This window comes from Dermacentor andersoni, chromosome 6, assembly GCF_023375885.2.
Source record: "Dermacentor andersoni chromosome 6, qqDerAnde1_hic_scaffold, whole genome shotgun sequence".
Classification (NCBI taxonomy): Eukaryota; Metazoa; Arthropoda; class Arachnida; order Ixodida; family Ixodidae; genus Dermacentor; species Dermacentor andersoni.
In genome coordinates this window covers 33749446-33761690 of record NC_092819.1, presented here as the reverse complement: position 1 = coordinate 33761690, position 12245 = coordinate 33749446, and the positions used below count along the sequence as shown (strand labels likewise).

The 12245-nt window shown below is 47.9% G+C and overlaps 1 protein-coding gene across 16 annotated transcripts in view; it reads left to right on the top strand.

The window, feature by feature from the left end:
- The window catches only part of PMCA (plasma membrane calcium-transporting ATPase 3), a 359249-nt gene that overhangs the window by 219718 nt on the left and 127286 nt on the right, over positions 1 to 12245 (top strand). For 15 of the 16 annotated variants that reach the window (XM_055066123.2, XM_050170536.3, XM_055066122.2 and 12 more), the window contains one exon: positions 2186 to 2234. The gene's annotated coding sequence lies outside the window, so the exon portion shown is untranslated. Of the gene's footprint in view, positions 1 to 908; positions 1283 to 2185; positions 2235 to 12245 lie in introns of those variants that run through there. The other variant, XM_050170527.3, reaches the window with a different exon arrangement.

Sequence of the window (12245 nt, the reverse complement as noted above, 5' to 3'; positions counted from 1 at the left end):
TGCGGTTGGCATGCTTATCTTCGGTGTTGCAAATGAACTTGGGCAGAACCAAGGTTTCAATCCTCGTTTATTTTGATGCTTTAATTCATTTTTCATTTCAACTGCGGCCTTAGCCAGTGGTCGCAAACTTTTCCCACTACCTGATAAGCTGCCTGTCGCGGTGGCATATGCGTTTAATTTTGTAGAACTTAATTGGCCTGTTTTCGATGACCTTACTCGTTGCGCTTGTCTCATGAGGAGCAGTAAATTGCGACAGAACGGAAATGTGGGTATTTAATGTTTCTTTGGGGCTTGAGAAATACAAACGGAATCTACAGCCCTTGTCAAGCAACATCTGCGCAACAGAAAACGATTATTTTATGAAAAGAAAAGAGAAAGAACGAAAAAAAAAACCATCGTGAAAATGAAAGTTTGCCCATAAGTGTAGGCGAGTAATGACCTTCCACTGAGCACATGTTCTGTACTGTCTGTACTGGCTTACTGTACTGTATGTACTGGCTTTAGCTTTTACATTTAGCTTTTTCTGTCACCTTTTTATATTCGGTTTTGGCACGCATTGCAGTCAAGGAAGAGCCGACCAAAAAAAAAAAAGAGATAGAGAGAGAAAGAAAAAGAGAGAAGGAAAAGCAGTGGGGAAAAAAAGGTGTTTCGCGAAAACACCACAAATCACGTTTTAATTCATCTGCCTTATGGGCGGGTTCAAAGATAAATGTTCGAAGCATCCGCTGCCACTAGAACCTTGAACTGCTTTACCTTGTACTCTTGTTTCGGTGACGATGCGTACCTATTGCGGCCACGGAGGCTTTCTCCATCAGTACAAGCCTAAGTGCGGGCTCTGAGTGATTCCCAGTCAGTCTTGCTAATCATTTGCATTCTTACTCCTAGTTTCCTCTCTCTCTTTTTTTTCTCCCATATCGACACGAGTAGCACGTGCGCATAGCTTGTTTAACTAACTCCCTCGCGTGCTTATCGCCTTCGACTGTTTGTGCAGCGCGATCCAGTCCCCCCCATCTCTGCGGTTTTCATCGCCCACTCAGTGTTGGTCGGTTCACGTTCGGTGCCTGTAACCGTGATTCCTCGTCAGCGCAGCTTGATTCCGTCCTCAGTTCTATATCGACCGAAGGCGCTGCCTCTTGTTCAACTGCGGTGTGCTGCGATACTGTCATCTCTCTTGCGAGGGGCACCGAAGCTCGACTTTGTTGTCAAGTGTTGTGGTCGCCCCATATTGACTAATGTTTCACATGCCTGAGTGAGCGGACGGGAAGCAGTCATCCTTGTTCGAGTGAGTTGCGATTTCATTTCCTTTTTTTTTTTTTTTTTTTTTTTACGTGAGCGTGCGCGCGTTGACTGACGGGCTCCGTAAGTGGGCGATGTGAACGGGGGAACGAATCTGTCATTTGCGTCTCCGCAACATCTACTGGCCGGTGGCGGTTACGTGCAAATGGACTTTACAGAAATATGCTTACAGATGTATAGGACCTTCACATGCTTTTGTCGTTTATGGCGTCCGAGATTGCGTCTCGTTTATTTATTTGTGCGTGCATGCGCGCGCGCGTGCTCCTGTGTGTGTGTATGTGTAGCGGCGTTTTATCAATGCTGCGGGTTTTCATCTTTTTGATTCCTGGATGGTTTCAAGGTACATATAGTAAATGCGTGAAGTGTACGTCCGAATGGTTTGGTGCCATAATACCGCATTGTATCCAAATTGATGCCGCCTGCGAGTTCAGATGAGTACATTTTCAACGCAGTACAACCAATGCAGCTGTAATTTGCCAGCACTCTATGTGTAACTCTTTATTGAGCTAGCCCGATAACAACTGCGTGACTGAACGGCAAGCTCGTCCTGTGTCAGCTTTGTGACAACCTCCTCCGGTCGTGCGAATACTAACGCGTAGCCTTCTCCCGTTTATCACTGATCACCTCTATTCCCTAATAGTACCGGATGGGTTTGCTAAATTACTTGCATCGGAGACTCCAAGTGCATCGAGATGCTCATTCTATCCGACTGTGTGCAGTACCCCCGCAATTTCATCTTTCTGCCCCGCTATCTTGCCTTCGATGGTGTTTCTGGCTTTCTGACGTGTTCACAGTTTAATAGCAGTATACACACTCATAAGTTAGTTGTTTCTGACCATCTCTTTCCTGGCCATCTACTGAATCATTATGTTGTTTCCTCTCATTCCAGGGCTTCCCCATGATCAGCTCATCTACCTATGAAGAGGTAGCGCTCACTGGTGAGTGTACGCCTCTTCCTCGAAGCAATGGCGACCCTGTTGCAGCGCTGTTCTCGCGCGTCGCTGTAATACAAATGATGCAAGTTCAAGGAGGTGGCACAGGACTCCGCGGTCTCCGTCATACTTTCCTCGAACGTGTTTCCTCGCCCCGTGTTTTATTAGCCGCCCTGTTTCGGATTCTGATGTGGCTGCGTGGCCCGTTGCACAGGTGAACATAAGCCAACCATTCAGACAGCAGCTCCTTTAGAGCTATGACACTGGCATGCGTTCTCCGACTAAGTGTGTTACGGGTGCAGTCTCACGTCTCAACGGAAGCAGTCACCCTATGTTCAAGCTTCGTTGGCAGAGTTGGAAGGAAATCTTAATGTCGAAACGTTAAACAGTATGTAATGCTTCAACCGGGGACAAGTGCTGTCGTTTTCCCAATGAATATAGGTATTTCTGGACAGAAGTACGCAGGAAGGAGCCTTGAAAGCATCCAGAGGGGTCGAACAAGGCATGTTTTCGGAGACAACATTTTGACGAGGGGACTTAACTTTTCCAGTGCCGCAACTGGTTGTTGGCAAGAGCAGAAACGTCTCTTGTGCGACCCCTGTTGATCACTTAAGCTTTCTTTCTTCTTTTTTGTTTTACAAGCATTGACAAGGTTGGACCAAACGTGAGGACGCGCTGTGGTTGCTACGTGGCTATGATGTTGGGCTGCTAAGCACGAGGTCGCGGGATCGAGTCGCGGCCACGGCGGCCCCATTTCGATGGGGGAGAAATGAGAAAACACCCGTGTTCTTAGATTTGGGTGCACGTTAAAGAACCCCAGGTGGTCCAAATTTCCGGAGTACCCCACTGCGGCGTGCCTCATAATCAGATCGTGGTTTTGGCACGTAAAATACTGTAATATTCTTTTAACGTGAGGATTTGAGATATCGCGACGGTGAACAGGGGGTATTCCCGAATGATATTCATTGCACAGCTCATCAAAGCTCTGTATCTTCAATTGAATTCGAATGTTTCTCAGCGAGCTTCTCATACGTGCAAAACTGTCGATGCTACTCATTTTGACGTTCTATCCAGATTACGTCACTGCTTCCTTACAGAATAACATACGGCGCAAACGCGGCACTATATATATATATATATATAAACGAGAAGAAAGGGGATTAACCGAGGGGCACAATATTTTATTAGTCCTATCACAAGAAGTCAACAAACACTGACACCAAGGACAACATAGGGAAAATTAATTGTGCTTAATAAATGAGATAAAGAAACGATACATTAATGGAAATGAAAGTGGATGAAAAAACAACTTGCCGCAGGTGGAGAACTTGCCGCATGCGAAGGTTTTGGGATCGTTCGCCACCTGCGGCAAGTGGTTTTTTCATCCACTTTCATTTCCATTAATTTATCGTTTCTTTATCTGATTCATTAAGCACAATTTCCCCTGTGTTGTCCTTGGTGTCAGTGTTTGTTGGCTTCTCGTGATATATATATATATATATATGAATTGCATTGGTGTTCCAGTTCTGCTTCAATGCATAAAACAGCGGTTTCTTAAAAAAAAAAAAGAATAACTGGAACGCCGGTGCATTTCGTCGGACATTTCGAAAATGAATACAGTTATATCGGAACTGGTGCTGTCCTGATAATTCGTTGCAAGAGGATACGCCGCGCGAGCTCACCGCCAATAATTGGTAGATCGAAGTGAGGTGTAAGACACCTAATTAAATAGTTAATTAGCGTAATTACGTTAATTATTAAGTTGAACATTTTGATTTCTTGCGGACGTAATGGCCGCCTCATCTAGCAATTTCTATCATGGGTTAGAATTGTGTTATCTGCCGTAGGTAACCTCTAGAAAAATTGGTGTAGTTATATATATATATATATATATATATATATATATATATATATATATATATATATCGTCGTATATAGCGTCACGTCTTCGGCGAGATAGCGGCGTCGTTCCCGTTCCAGTCTAGGTCAGCTACTGTGGCCAGCATGCGCCCGCCGCCTGTACTGCGCAAGCCATAGGGAGACTGTACAATAGTGTCGACGGAGCCGGTCGCGTATCCTTAAGTGTGACGAGGATTTCACACACATCCTCGTCACACTTGAGGATGTGCGACCGGCTCCGTCGACAGAATCCTCGTCACACTTGAGGATACGCGACCGGCTCCGTCGACACTATTGTACAGTCTCCCTGTGGCTTGCGCAGTACAGGCGGCGGGCGCATGCTGGCCACAGTAGCTGACCTAGACTGGAACGGGAACGACGCCGCTATCTCGCCGAAGACGTGACGCACGCGTCGTTGCACATAACGACTCGTGTCGTTGCACATACACTCTTGGCCGATAACGCTATCACCCGAGCACTCCGTGACGTCAATCCCTTCCTTCCGCCCTTCAGTGTAACCACCCGTGTGGCTTCTTGTCGTTTCGCACTACTTCGTTATTGCATACTATCTCTTTCGCAGCCCCTCCCCCTTCTCCAACTCCTCTGCTCCCTTCCTCCTGAAACAGCCCTTGTCTTCGTCTCGCAGTGGTCCTTCTCACGGTTGTCGATTTCTCCGGGTTTGTCTGTTGTTCGCTGTTTTCTCGAGTCAGTAAATGATAAACACCCGTACAATAGGACCTTTATCTAACCTACGGACGTCCTCCTATAGCCCTCTTCTTTTTTTTTTTTTCGTTCTGTGATTAGCATGACAGACTGGCGACGCCCAAGCAAGAGAGGGTAGGCCATTAACTGTAGAAAGCTGTTCAAGACTTTCTGCAACCTGCCGCGGTACCTTAGGAACTGTGACGCCATGCAGCTGAACTCGAGGTTCGATTCCTGCGGCTGGTGCGACCGCATTTCGATGGGATCAGAGTACAAGAACGTTTTGTCCCGTGGTTTAAATAATCCCGCGTGGTCAAAGTTAATCCAGAGCCCTCCACTTCGGTGTCCCTCATTACCGCTACTGTGCCGGCTTCAGGATATTAAACCTTTCTCTCTTTCCGCCCCCCCCCCCTGCCCCCTTTCTTTTTCTCAGATAAGCTCGTTCTTTGGTGTTGAGGGGTTACGTGGCTTACTAAATGCAAAGTCGCGTCTACAGCTTTATCGTTCGCTATCGAGACCGTCACTCGAAAGATAGGAGCGGTCCTGATTTAGCCGCTGCTTTGGTCGGGGCACTCCCCCTCCAGGCTTTCTCAAGCACCGAACAGACATGGGGAATATGCTAGGCGCAGTCACGTGACTGTTGTTTCCTTTTTTGCATTCTCCTTCGGCTTTGGAGTTCGCATGCGCGTATCTCTTTCCTAAGAGATGTGACGAAGTCTGCTCAGAAAAAAGAAAGAAAATGGCGGCGTCGTTATAAGAGCGCTCTATACAGTTTGTAGAGTGCTTATGGACTTGAAGTAGACTGCTTTGTCTTTTCATAGACTCGTTCCTCTGAAGTAAGAAGTGTCCAGACTGTCCACTGACAAAAATTCTTAAGCACTCTAGTTTTCTTTTTCCCTTTTGTTTGCCATAGTCTCCAGCGGCCTGCCTTCCGAGAGCCTACGTACAATAGTCGCCAAAAAATTTCGAGGCCCGGAGACAGCTTTTCAATCAACGTTCCATAGAGTTCGCAGTAAAACATTCGCACACTTTCAACAAACTGTCAGGATAGGTTTGAAATTGTGCGAACTGCACAGTGAGTTATGACGTGCATCACACTAAAAGGCTCTGCATTAATCTCGACTACCTAGGGGTTCTTTAACGCGCACCCAAACAAAAGTACGCGACAGTTTTTTTTTTTTTGCATTCTGCTCCCAACGGTATGCCGAGGCCGGCAATCGAACCCTCGGCCTCTTGCTCTGCGGCGCAACGCCAGAGCCACTGAGCGTGCGTGCGGGGCGGGTTAGGTTTCTCTGCAAGGACCGAATCTCTCAGCTTGACGCAGGCAAAAGCGCCGAAGTGATGTTCGAACATTTAAGCGCAAGCGATTTAGGTCGCCATGTTTGGGCAGCATGTTTTGGGTGGTAGCGTGAGTGGCGTGTTTTGCGTACCGTCGGGTGAGTGGCTCGAATACGACGCTCGCGTCTTTCGAGACACGCCGGCCTTCCTGGACGCCAGTCTTTTCTGGACGGCGTCACGTCACGTAACAAGTACTGAAAGTCGTGCAAGAGCTGCATCAGCGGATAGGAGAAAATAATGTAGAACAACATTTATTTTAATGTCGATACTGATCTTTTTTAAACGAAGGAAACAGAAGGAGAAAGAAAATATATAAGAAGGGATGGGGTTAGTTTTGTGGAAAGAACAAAGGTCAGGAAAAGAGGAACTAGGAGTCGATTTTTTTTCCTACATACTGCAACGCCGTATTGCTGTGGGCGCGGGCGCCAACATTGGCCACTTTCCAAGCCCCGACTCTCTTTTAGACACGATACGACGTACGTTGGGCATCTATCATTTCGTATCACGTTCATGCGTCAGTGGGGCTGAATAGTGCTCTCCGGACAACTCGTGAAGATAAGTTCATCAACGGCCCTTATCGCACCTTAGTGCCCCCACAAAAGTTGAATGAGGCGACGGCTTAACTTGGCGCGCCGGTGCATGTTGTAGCAGAACCTGGGAAGTCGCACGGAGTCGGGTATACGTGCCCTTCGTTGCACTTTCAATAACAGACAGTCTCGCTAAACTTCCTTGGCTTTTTCTGTACCGAGCATAACCGTCACATTTCATGCTAGTATTCTGCCAGGTGTATATGCACTTTCTGTGGCTCTACGTGTCGAGGTCTTAAAATAATAAGAACAAAGACAATACAATGCAATATTGCTGTCCATTTTTTTTTTTTGAAGAGCAACGCGGTTCCTGTCGAGCCAGACGACGGATGAGTAATTACACAATATACAGTGATTATGACGTTTCGGTTACAACAGCTCCAATAATGTGCTTGAGGGGCCACAAGAGCCTTGGTTAATATATTTGGCCAACCGTTAATAGTTATGACATACCGTAAGTACATGTAGGTTTTCTGAAAAAAGAAAAGGGAAACAAGACATTATTAATAGGCCGGTCGTACAAACGTCGATGTATGTCATTATGTACTAAGCATGCAAGGTAGTGCGTGGTGCTACCAGTTCCTTCACGCGAATGAAGTGGCTAACCTCACTGTAGCTTAAATATCTTCAGACAAAGTGAGCGTATAACGTCTTCTTTTTTTTTCCGTTGTCGCCAAAACAGAGAGATAAACTTGCAGATATGTAGTTAACGGTACATCGATGTTTTGCTTCGGTGACCTTTCATAACTTTTGCAATCTAGCTTCAAACTATGTATGTAAATTCGCCTACAGAAGTTTACGGGACGCAGGTTCGAAAACAAATGTGGATTTAGGCGCGGCGTTTCTAATTTAATAGACCAACTTATGCAGGTCGCAAATACCACTGCAAATTCAAACTTTGAATTTGAGGCTACGTACCTACGTGCTGTAGGAATCCTGCTTTTTTTCTCTCTACCAGTTCCGTGTCCCTTGTTGCCCAGTTTTCGTGGTGTACTTAGTGAGCCGCTCTAGCTTGCATCGCTTACGAGATGAATTCTCACATTCGCTTACGTCCAAGTAGCCGTTGTGTGACATTACCTTGGGGTCGCACGTTTGGTGCCGCTTTGGGGTGCATCTCTCTAGTTCGGTGATACTGCTTATAATGCTCAATATAGTACCTTGAAGCTTTGCGGCAACGGTGACAATATGTCAAAAGAAACGCGCCTGCGCAATAATCTTTCGTTGCTACTGTTTGTGCTTTGCGAATATTACGAGAGTTGAAAAACAAGAAAAAGCTTGCAGACTACCTCCGCAAACGTACCCGAAGCAACTGTCGTATATGCAGAGGCTGGGCCACACGTGGTTATTAGTTTTCGACATTGTCGATGGTCATATGGACGGGTCGTGACTTATAAAAGGTACCACCGTAAAATAATACATATGTTGTTGACGTTTGTGCTTTACAACGCCGGAAATTTACCCGAAGAAGGAAGAAAAAAAAACATAGAGCAAGAAATAAAAACGAGCGACGATGACTGTGCCAATTATAACTCCTTTCTTCTGTCTCGTTTCCTTTGTGGCGTGCAATGCTTGCCAGACTTTATGTCTTAATTGCTCGACTACTGTTAAGCGTTAGCCCCCCCCCCCCCCCTTCTGAACGAAACAGAAATAGCTCGGCGGGTGACTCTTAGAAAGAAGACCTCCGGAAATCCGCCGCAGGTTCGCTCGTCTGGAAGCGCGTTTCAATCGTGCGAATGCAGCAGAACGTCAAATCCGATACGACACACCTGCGGCGCGCCGTTATCGGCGACTATATATATATATATATATATATATATATATATAAAGCAAGCTTAGGGCGTACTGCGGGGAGGCAGAAGAAGTGGCAAGGAGGGTTGAACCGCGAGGAGGAGTAACGGGGTTACTCGGGCGAGGGAAGGATCCGTGGCGCCTGGGGGAGGGGTGCTCGCCGAAGATTGCGCCCGAATTTGACTTCGCCACGCGACTGCGAGCCTCCTCCATCCAATATATACTATACGCTCTCGCAGCAGAAACAGCAGAGCCAGCGACGACAGCGAAGAGGATGCGCTATGCCGAATTCAATAGACACACTATATACACGCGCTATATACGAGCGAGCGAATTTCGCTGAAACCGTCATCGACGAGGCGCGGTGCAGCTTCACGTTTCTTTTTTCTTTTTTTTTTTTTTGCTTGCTCGATCTTCTTTTAATTTCTCTCCTTTCGTTTCGAATTCCCCCGATTCCGCTTGAATCGCTCCCGTACGTATGCCGGTGGCAGAAGAAGGGAAATGGAATCGTGCATACGTTGACGGACGTTTGCCGAAGTGCAGGTGGAAAAGAGCGAATGGAAATTATAATAGAAAAAAAAAGATTGCGCCACAGAGCTGTGAGGTGGAAGCGTATACTCGGCTTCAAAACGGTCCCCTGTCGATTACGCTCGCGCTGTTGCAGCAGAATCGTTCAGCCATCGATCGCGGGACGGCTGCATGCAGTCGCAGATGCGGGTTACGCGTCGACGGGTGACTCCCAAAGAGAGAGAGAGAATGAAGAGGAAAGGCAGAGAGGTTAACCAGATATGAGTCTCCGGTTTGCTACCCTACACTGGGGATGGGGGATAGGGGTTGGAAAGATGATAGAGAGGAAAACGAAAAAAAGAATTAAAAAAAAAGGAACGCGCACTCATGGAGACACACACACAAAAGGCGTTCCCAAATTTAGCGAGACGTCTTCGGGAACGAAAAAAAAAAGGGAAATGGTGTTTGCATGGGGTGAGGCTGTGCGCGGATCTGTCGGAAGCGACACGGTGGCGGGGAAGGTGATTAGGCCGATGTTGATGTCGCCGAATCAAGGAAGACAGGAAGGGCGACAGACAGCGACTTTGTGTGGAACGCGCGGTATATCCGCCGTGGTGGTGACGTAGTTGCCCGGAGCTTTTTCGGAGGGCACAAAGGCTGGGGCGTTGTCTGGGATTCCGGAAATTCCAAGGCACGGGAATTGTTCACGGGACGGTGTATATACAAGTGTACGCCGGCGGTGCGCTTTGTCTCCGAGCGGCGGTGTACGTCCTTAGCTCGTTGCTCGGTGAAGGGAAGCGCCTCGATTCTTCAAAATCAGGCATTTTCGATTTGTTTGAATGATATTATTCCGTACGATAATCTAGTCAACCTTGTAAAACGCGAACACCATCCACTTCACTGTTACGAGGTCACGGATTCGATACGCGACCTTATTACGCATACTGTGCGGAGCGCATTGGATTATCTCAATTGTCCGCCTCTGCACTCATGTATGTACAGCTGCTACTGGTTAGGCCGAAGTTGCTACATAGAAAAGAAAGTTATTAAAGAGAAAGCTAGCAAATATATATTTGTTCGAGACGCTTCAGTCGACGTTGCAGGCGCTCGTGCGATAACCGACGCTTACGTGTTTAGGTCCCGTTCCCATGTATAGCTGTCACTCCACTTCTTACACCACACAGTGCTCAGTTTTCGTCGTAACCTTGTAATCGAAAGCAGCATTGTCGTGCAAACCCTGTATATTATTATTATTATTATTATTATTATTATTATTATTATTAGTAGTAGTAGTAGTAGTAGTAGTAGTAGTAGTAGTAGTAGTAGTAGTAGTAGTAGTAGTAGTAGTAGTAGTAGTAGTAGTAGTAGTAGTAGTAGTAGAAGTAGCGGTGGTGGTGGTGGTGGCGGTGGTAGTAGTAGTATGGCGTGTGTTCGTGTGCGCGCATTTCTGTCTCGGCGGTGTAGGGCAGATAAGAACGAAATGTTGTCTCTCTCTCTCTCTCTCTCTCCTCGTCGCTGCTATGCGCTGGAAGCGCGCTGAAGCTGTTCGGGACCTGCCTCGAGCAGCTAGCCGTCTTTTGAATGGGCCGCGCGATGCGCCGACTTCCCCACAATACGCCGGAGCCACCCGTCTAACGGAATTCGATAGAAGCCCCCGCGCGCGCCGCGCGTTTCCGAGGTCCACACATGCAGGGAGGCGAGCGCCCCCGGAGAGGAAGCTTCTCCATCGGACAGCCCCTGCAGCCGCTTCGATTCCCCCACCCCGCGTTCGCCGGACAGCCTTTATTTTATTTTTTTCCCGCTTGTGCATTTGTGCTCGACTCTGCCGTAGGCGGCACGCGCACTGCTGACGGACGCGCTGACAGCGCACGCGGGCGGTTTGTGCGAGGCCTTGTGCGCTTTCTGTTTACGTGTTTGGTCGCTCACAGGTGCCTCAGACAGTGCCCCCCCCCCCCCCCTTCCCACTATAAGGCGCGGTATAGAAATCCGTTTTGGTTGGCCGGTTCGAACCTCGACGTTCGCTGTATCGAGGGGCTCTGCTATAGTATAGCGGAGCATTACGTCAACACGTTTGTCTAAATGGCGGATGGGATATTTATGAGCTCGTAAATCAGTGGCGCAGACGGTTGGATGGATGCAGAACTTTAATAAGGTCCTGAGGTACGCGACTCAGCGCGCTGCGGGCCGCTCCCACGTTGGGACAGTCAGGCCTTGCCCGACCGCCGCATCGTGGGCCCTCTGGACAGCCCATATTTGCGCCCCGGCATCGGGGCTCTTGATAGCGGAGAGCCACTTGTCTTCATTGATTCGTTCTGTGCCTCGTAACGAGGGGCAACGCCAGAGCATATGGTCTAGGCTAGCGATGTCATTGCAGTGCCTGCAAGAACTAGTGGCATAGGTGTCGGGATAAATTTTGTGAAATAAAGCCGGGTTGGGATATGAGCCTGTTTGCAATAATCTGAGGGTCAATGCCTGCGCTCTGTTTAACTTCTTGTGTGGAATGGGAAAGTCTCTCCTGCCGAGATAAAAGTGCTGCGCAATTTCGTTGTATGTGGTCGGTTGATCTCTGTTCTCCACCACTGCGGGCCGGCGTTGGAGTTCTCCATGGTCGCGGAAAGCGAGACCTCGCGCCTTGGAGTGGGCCAGCTCGTTGAGGTTTGTGGGGCCTCCCATGATGGATCCCATGTGAGCGGGGAACCACGTGAGAGTGTGGGTGGCGATGCTTTTGCCGTCGAGGATGCGAAAGGCTTCCTTACACACGGCGCCAACGCTGAAGGCGCGGATGGCTGCCCTGGAGTCGCTAAAGATGGTGCTAGAAAGATTTATCAGTTTACGTGAAAAAGAGATCGCAAATAGACGAACCTGCATACATCCTGCGCACCGTTCGCGTTCGGAAACGATCGGGGGGAATCGTATCCGAACGAATGCGTCTGCTGCTGCAACTTACGAGGTTGAGAGTTCGATTACCAGCCGGTGTGGCTGCATGCCGATGAGCGTGGAACGCGAGCGTATGGATTGTTTACCGAGTATTAGGTGCTCGCTAAAGAACTCCAGGTGATGAAAACTCGGGCAGAGGCCTCTCTTGCGCCATCCCTCGCAGCGTCCCTGTAGCTTTGAGGTGTTAACTTAAATAAATAAATAAATAAATAAATAAATAAATAAATAAATAAATAAATAAATAAATAAATAAATAAAT